Source organism: Dioscorea cayenensis, unplaced genomic scaffold (assembly GCF_009730915.1).
Source record: "Dioscorea cayenensis subsp. rotundata cultivar TDr96_F1 unplaced genomic scaffold, TDr96_F1_v2_PseudoChromosome.rev07_lg8_w22 25.fasta BLBR01001246.1, whole genome shotgun sequence".
Lineage (NCBI taxonomy): Eukaryota > Viridiplantae > Streptophyta > Magnoliopsida > Dioscoreales > Dioscoreaceae > Dioscorea > Dioscorea cayenensis.
Window position 1 is genome coordinate 21,237 of NW_024087637.1, and position 7,891 is coordinate 29,127.

General features: G+C 35.3%; 1 long non-coding RNA gene across 2 annotated transcripts; it reads left to right on the top strand.

Moving 5' to 3' along the window:
- Positions 1–735: 735 nt before the first annotated feature.
- LOC120255950 lies at positions 736–2,746 on the top strand. Of its 2 annotated transcripts, XR_005535151.1 has the most exons (3): positions 736–976; positions 1,136–1,197; positions 1,987–2,746. It is a non-coding gene; the product is annotated as an uncharacterized LOC120255950 (long non-coding RNA). The 2 variants fall into 2 exon arrangements; XR_005535152.1 differs by lacking the exon at positions 1,987–2,746 and having other exon boundaries at positions 1,136–1,347.
- Positions 2,747–7,891: the final 5,145 nt, after the last annotated feature.

Below are 7,891 nucleotides of genomic sequence, written 5' to 3' on the forward strand. Positions count from 1 at the left end.
CTCTTCACTCTCACCATTGCTCTCTCCGGCTTCGGCTCTCTCACCAACCTCGACGCGAACCGTGCTCTCTGGCCGGAGATGAGGCTGCTCCAATTGGTCCCATGCAGTGGGTGGCGGGCCATGGCACCGGCGGACTCACCGAAGGCAGCTCCAAGGTGCCAATGGTGTCGGCGGCTCGAGTCTCTCGGGGGAAGCCGTGAAGGGCCAGTTCCAAGTCCTCAATGTCAAGGAGATTGTCGCTCAGGTAGATCTCCAAGGATGGAATTGCAATGAAGATGGCAGCAGCTTCTGCGGCGGCTGTTTCAGGGAGGTTCGTATGAGAGCAAGGAGATCGAGATCTTGGATGGCAAAAAGCTCACAAGAAAGAGATCTCGTCAAAGAGTTATACATTTGCGCGACACAATCAGCATCCTCGCCATCGGGTTCATCACCGATGTGATCATCCTCGCCGTTGGGTTCATCACCGACGCGATCGGCATCCATGCGCTCTTCGGCGCCCAAGAAAATAAGATTAAAAAAATGTTAAAATAATAAAAATTCAAAAACCAGGGTTTGCCAGGTTCCGGTCCAACCGACCGGTTCAATGGTTTTAAATTGGTTTGACCGGTTTTAATGTTGGTCAACAATTGATATTAAACCGGACCGGACTGCGGTCCGGTTCCCGGTTTTTCCGGTCAGACCGGCCGGTCCGGTCCGGTTTTAAAAACATTGCCTCCAAGAGGCATCGTCAGACATGTTCATCATTCAAAAGAAAGTCCTAATGAAAGCTTAATATCTTAGCCTGATAGAAGTTTAATGCTGCAAAATATCCAATCATGTTGATCTTGTAGAGATCTTGGAATCAAATCGTGAATCATTATTTCTTGTGTTTCTATTGATGATACCTGTCAGGCTGGTTGTGGGCCTCGCTCCCGGTGATCTCGCCGCAGCTTCTTCATCTCCGGCGTGGGCATCCTCATCCTCTCCAGCGATCTCGGTCCGTGACCTTCACTTCTATTGATCTCTGATCTTTTTTTTTGTTTCTCGGGAATTCTTTTGGTGTTGATGCTTCTGAGATTAGCTAGGGTTTTTGTTGATTTTCTCTTTTGTATTGATTGTTGGATGGAAGGATCATTGAGTTGGTGTGGTTTTTCAGGGCTTTTGATCCTGGAACACTCGTGGTGCCATCATTGCGAATTTCCATCGAGGGTTTGCGAGGTACATGGTTTTTTTTGTATCTTTTTTCTTCTTTTTTATGAATTAATTGTCTTTTATTTATATTTATTTGGAGTTTTGAAGACAGTGATAAAGTTGTTGGTGATTTAGTTTGAGTTTGAGCTTGAGTTTATGAAGTCTTTTTATTTCTTTTAAATTATTTTTCAAAGTGTTTAGATGGTTCTCATTGTTTTTGGGGGTAAATTAATGGTATTTTTGTTTCTAGTTTATGGTACCAAGATTTCCTTGACATTGGACAAGGCATCGGTTTCTTGAGATTCTAATTACCTGTAATTTTCTTACCATGATCTCATTGACATTGAACAAACCATCCATTTCTTGATATTATATTAGAAGCTGTGTGTTGATGGCGATCATGGTTTTTTTTTTTTATGAATTCATGATTTTTTTTATCCTTAATTTATCAGACTAGGATCTTCTTGACGTTGAACAAAGCATTTGAATACTTTGATTTACTCTTTTTTTCTAATATCTGCTTGATATTTTATCTATATTGCCACTGCATTTTGTTTTTAATTTTTAATTTTTAATTTTTTTTTTGTTTTTAAAATCCTATTTGTGTGAGATGCTGCATATATGATAAAATCAGCATTTATCTCTGTTCTTCTTTTGGCAAATTGATATACTTCTGAATGTTTGCTTGCTTGCTCGCTTCTATTTTAGCATTATTTATGGTATAGAAGTACAATATCTTTGTTTTCAGGTTCTTGGAAACTTTTTTATTTTATCAAGCAGGGAATTTGGATTAAAAAAAATTTGTTTTGGTGACAGTAATTGGATTGTTAGTTGTCATGGAGAAAAAAATTATATCCAATTCTGATGCTGTTGATGTTGAATCATTCTGGGAATTGTAATTGGACGGTGTACATCATAGAGTTGATTAGCAATTTGGATATTGAGAATGCTGTCATAGAACTTAAGGTTGGAAGAGATTGTGAATGAAGTTATACCAAGTTTTCTATTGACAGCATGGTGTGCTTGGAGATTGGATCCAAGAAATAACAACCAGGGTGGGGTGGTTGGCAATTAGGAAAAGAATGCTTGGATCCCACACCTTCTTTCCTTTAGTTCACTAAAGTTATAATTTCAGATTGAAGACTTGAAGCACAAACCTCTTGAGGAGTGCTGATAGCTTAATACTTGACCTTGGCCCTTCATTTGTTGTATTCTATTTGTCCTTCCCTTTTGCTGTCCTCAGAATTGTAACCATGAACACATGCTGTTCTGATTTTTCAGTTCTTGACAAGATAAGAAGACTTGGGCTGTTATCCTTCTTTTAGAAGTCTGCCCACTTTAGAGTTTGTTTGGCTGTTGCTCATTATTCTGTTAATGTAGTCTTTCTTTAATTCATGGAGTCACTATCATTCATGAAGCCAAGCCACTACTTGCATTTGTTCACAAAATTTTTGTGATTCATAGGTAATTCAAATTCGCAACTGTGGTAAATTTATTGTTGTTGTTGTTGTTCCTTAGCACTACACATTCTCTGGTTCATCATCATCATGTACATGAGATAAACCATTTGATTTTATGCGTGCAAAATAAAAAGGGGTCCATGGAGATTGTTAGTGTTTGGTGGTTTTAATTGCTGTGTATGCATCAATCATCTACCAACTATTAAAAACATATAATTCATGTGTAGAGTGTGCAGTATAAAATGCTTATTGGAGTTTTCAAGGTGTTTTCTGAAGGTTACCTTTTTTAGAATTCAGGACACTGTGTGGACCGTGTTTACATATAATAATATGGTCTTCACTTTCCCAAAAGAAAGTGGTGGTCATGCATGCCACTTACATAGATATTTGAAATTAGTCTAAGACCAAAAAAAAAAAAAGTTAAAGGAATGAATGATAGCAGGTATGGCCGGTTTTAGTGACTGCTTTTAGGTGTGGATTTATATTGAAATAGAATCAATTTGATGGGATGATTGGAAGGACAAATAATGTCATTGTATGAATGCTTCAATGAACACTCAGTCATGCCACTTACATGAATAGATTTTTGTTAGTAATCAGCATTTTTTTTTTTTACTAACAAAAAGGTATAAAAAATTTATTGTGAAAATACAAAAAAGAACAAAAAATTAGAATAGTATTAATGTACACATGAGATTTTGAATTGGTGTGTATGAGATTTAATTATTATATAATATTTAATGCTTTATTTCATAATTAAAAAAAGTTTTCTAAATTTTTTTGTAAATTTCAGAGGTTTTATTGTGTTATTTATGTTTTGTGAAAAATATAAATTATGAGTTTTGACTAACTATATCTCTTTTGACTTATTTATATTGATTTTCTTTGAGCCTTTGGATTTGCATCTCAATATATTTCCTAGATTTCAAATTATGACATCTTGATATTTATGTGTCTGGAAACTTGATCTTGATTGAATTTGACATTTAAAAACTTTAATATTTCATGTTTTCAAAGAAATCTAGTTTTTAATTTGTTGAATTCTTTGAGTCTTTAACTTATTTAATATGAGCCAAAGAGAACTAGTATCACCCTCCACTTTGCATTCCTATGTAATGAAAAAGAAACTCAGAGAGGAAAATTGAAGAGTCAAAGAGAAGAGGCAATTAGTTCTGAGACAATATTGCCAACTTAAAGTTTATTTTCCGACATACCTTATAAGTTAGGTTAAGTTCAAAAGATGAAACATCCTCATCCAATGGCATCACATATAAAGGGTATTCCCCAAAAGTGAACATATGATGGACCTTTTCATCCTCAAATATCTGAATAAATACACAACAATAATTAATAAGCGAACTAGGCATGATTATAAGCATTGTTCTTTATTAGGCTAACTAACAAGACATCCTTTTGAAGTAGAAAGCTTGTGAAAAATTCATCTGTGCATCAGTTGTATGTACTATATAAGCATGTGATAAATAAATAAAAGAAACAAAAAACTATATTGGTTTAAGAGAGAGATGGGTTCTGAAAACTTCACCAAAAAACTGACGACAAAGCATGCCTTGATGAACATAGAAATAAAAAATGACAGAAACAATTATAAGTGCACTTTTTCTCAAGCAATTGTGCGGCGTGGTACAAAGCAATGTTTTGAAACCCGACCCAAGAGTGTGACTCGGGAAGGTTCCTGGGTCATAGGTCAATGGTCGAATCGGTGTTGAACTGGGTTGACCCGGTTATAAATTATATATATATATTAGTTTTAATTAAATATAAATATATAATGTGTATTATAATTGTCAAGAATTTGAAAAATAATAATATAAAGAATAACAAACAAATAATTTTTTTTTTTTTTGTAAATTATAGTTACCAACAAAAAAAAATAGTAACCCTTGACAAATTCAATATTTTTAAATGATGGTATCTAAAAACAAATAGGAAATTTACCATCAAATCCTTATACATTTTCCTCAAGCGCTAGTGCACATTTTGTCTAACTACACAAGTGATCTGGAAAATGTGTCTGTCATAAAAAAATCAATCTTTTCAAATGTCTAATATGGAACAATCAACTACTCATAATGTAAAACTTGACCCCTAAAAATTCACTTAGTTGCTGACTAGTACATGTGTGCTTTGTCAGGGGCAATTGGGTCAACAAACCACTTGCTTTTTCTATACCCCATAGCTGATCACATTTGCAACTTTTCACTAAAATATTCAAGTTCTTTAACCACCACCCCCACCCCCCACACACACACAAACACCTTGCACTAGCTATGGTGCTCTTGGAGGCCCAGGCACTTCCCTCGTCTTAGGGATGCTGGGGATCTACTCGCTTAGGTCAGTAACTGGAATAAATGGTTAGAACGGAATGCTGGTATTATTCATGATAAATACTATTTGTACTCATTTGCTATCTACAAATTTGCCTCGAGATCAAAATCAAGCGCAAATCTTCATAAACTGCATGTCTTCTCTCCATGTAACCAGGTGTTCAAATCCGAAAAACCAAAAGAGGTTCATATAACCAGGAAATCTTTCGTGGCTTTCTTGGCTTGCCTGGTTATATCTAGTCACTCTACCACTATCACTTTCTAAAAACATACATCCCAAAAAAGTTATAGACCTAGGTGTTCAAATCTCGTGGACGGCTTGGAATCCAATTATGACTATGATATTATCATGTGGAATATATATGTATATATATATATATATATATATATATTTATTTTATGGTAAAGTGGATAAATCAAAACAAGAGTCCATTCAAGATGGATACATTAACGAAAGACAGAAACATGAAGACCCCATATGAGAGAGACTCTTCTAGGAATAACTGCCATGACCTAGCCGTAAATATAGGAGGATACAATCCAATCTCATAAACCCAATATCGAGTTAATTACTTAGGCCTACTAGAAAAAAATTAACTAGAAAAGATATAAGCTACTTAAAATCCATTGGTTTCACATGTTAATTATCATCAATAATTTGACAATTACTTAAATTAAAAAAAGCAAAATAAAAAAAAAATCATAATGAATTGAACCAATAATTATTAGGTTCTTGAGAATACCGGGTTAATTGCGCAAGTGCCTGCTGCTAATGATCACTCACTACACCATTTTTGGGCTTCATAGACAGTTAAATGTAGGGGTAAAAAACCACCTTTATAAGAAAATACCATTTTTTTTTCATGTTTTTAGAGCTGTTTTAATTGAATCCCTCACATTAATTTTGTTTTAAAAAATAATTAAAAAACCCTTCTTTCTCTCTCTCACCCTAATTCATCCGCCCTCTCTTCTTCGTGCCCATCTTCCCAAACCCTCTCCCCCTCTTTGGGCCACCCTCAAACCCCGGCCCCACGACAACCCTCTCAAAACCCTCATCACCTCCGCCGCCATGGCAGTTGCTCTCACCCTCGCTGCCCTCCTTGGCCACCTTCTCAAACCAGCCCTTGCTGTTGCCCCCATCCCTCAGTCCGAGACCCTCCGGGAATCCCTCACAGACGATGAGAAAGTCCACCCACTCGAAGACCACCCTCTGATTCAGACGCCATCAAGGCACTCCGATCGTTACTTAAGCTCAAAGTGAAGACCAATCTACTCTCTGATGCTATCGCCTTCATTGTCCGCCTCATTGCTTTGGAACCCGACAACAAGGACCTCCCCCTCCTTTTTTGTTGTGATTATTTTCGTTTTGATATGAGATTGGAGTTTAATAGTATGAATTTGTTTTTCAATGGTTGGATTCTTTTTTTTCTAGGGATTTTGGTGAGTTTGCATTGCAAGAACGGGTGTAGTTTTGATTTTTTAGACTTGTTTTGTGTTTTGAATGTGATTAGTGTTTTGATTTGTTGAATTTGTGTGTTGATGGCTAGATTCTTTTTATCTATGTTTCTGATCGAGGGAGAAGTTTAGCATTCTTTATTTGATTTTGTTTCGTTTGGTTTTTGTAGTTTGGTTTGACTTTATAGGCAATTGTGGTGTGATTACTTTCGTATTGTTTCGGATCAGGAATTTAATCTCATGAATTGTTGTCATGATGAATTAGATTTTGTTTTAGTGATTCTTGGGTCTTGCGTTGGTATGGTGTTTAGATTTTCACCGCAAACTTGATTTGAATTTCTTTTCTGTTTGTATGTGATTAATGTGGTTTTATTTTGGGGGACTAAGGTTTGATTTGTTGTCTTTGAGTTTTGTTAAGTTAGATCCTGGTTTTAGGGATTGTGTGGGTCTTGATCTCTGAGTCAGAAGAAGGGCAAGGTTTTTTTCTTGATTTTTCTTTGGCTTTTCCTTGTTCTCTTAAGGTTATAATTTGGGTTATTCAAGCATGGTTTGTGCTTGGTTTGTTAATAATTTCATGTTTCAAGGTTATGATTTTGTTTGTTAAGAATTTTATGTTAAGTATTTCATGTTTCAGAATTCTATGCTACATGTGACCAGGAGGATATCTTGATTAAATAATGTTCTCCATGGACATGGAAAATTCCAATTTTTACAAATTTTGATGGCTTAACCATTCATCAAATAATGTTAAATTATTTTCCCTAGAACAAATCAAAAGTTGGAAAAACTACACTAGAGCATGTAGAGGAGATTTTTCAACACTCGTTTGTTGTATTTTGAATGAAGGTCCTTGCTTTGTAAATTTTGAGTTCAATTAAACGCTTTAATTTCTTTACTCCCTTAATTTTATTAACTAGTTATGATGATCTTTGCAATTTGTTCTAGTATTATGATTTTGTTAATGTCCTTTGAGTTAGACTAATGTTATGACCTTGTTAACCTGTGCAGCTTTTGGAGATTGCACAAGTTCCTGATGCACATGCAAGCTTTGATCTCTTATTATTTGTCCTAAATTTAATTATGAAAGCACTCCTTTGCTTTTGTTTGATAGATGGTTGTAATCCTATGCACCTCATAGTTAATAATTTTTTCATAATTTGTTTCAGGTGAATGAGTTTAAATCAATTGAAAAATTCAAGATCTTCAATACGAACAACTTGTATGCTCCATTTCTTGTTTTCTAGTGTCAAATTTTATGTAAATGGATCCTAACCATTGTGTTGAAATAGATGGGTGAAATTGAAGGCTATCAAGCAACTCGTGGAGGCCGATGCACTTAAAATGGAGATCATTCCTAATCCTAAGGCAAGTTCCTGTTTTTCCTTTATAAATAATGCACTATCTTTGTTTTATTTTGGCATGCATAGAGTTGAAAGTAACAATAAAATTACTGAAATTTCC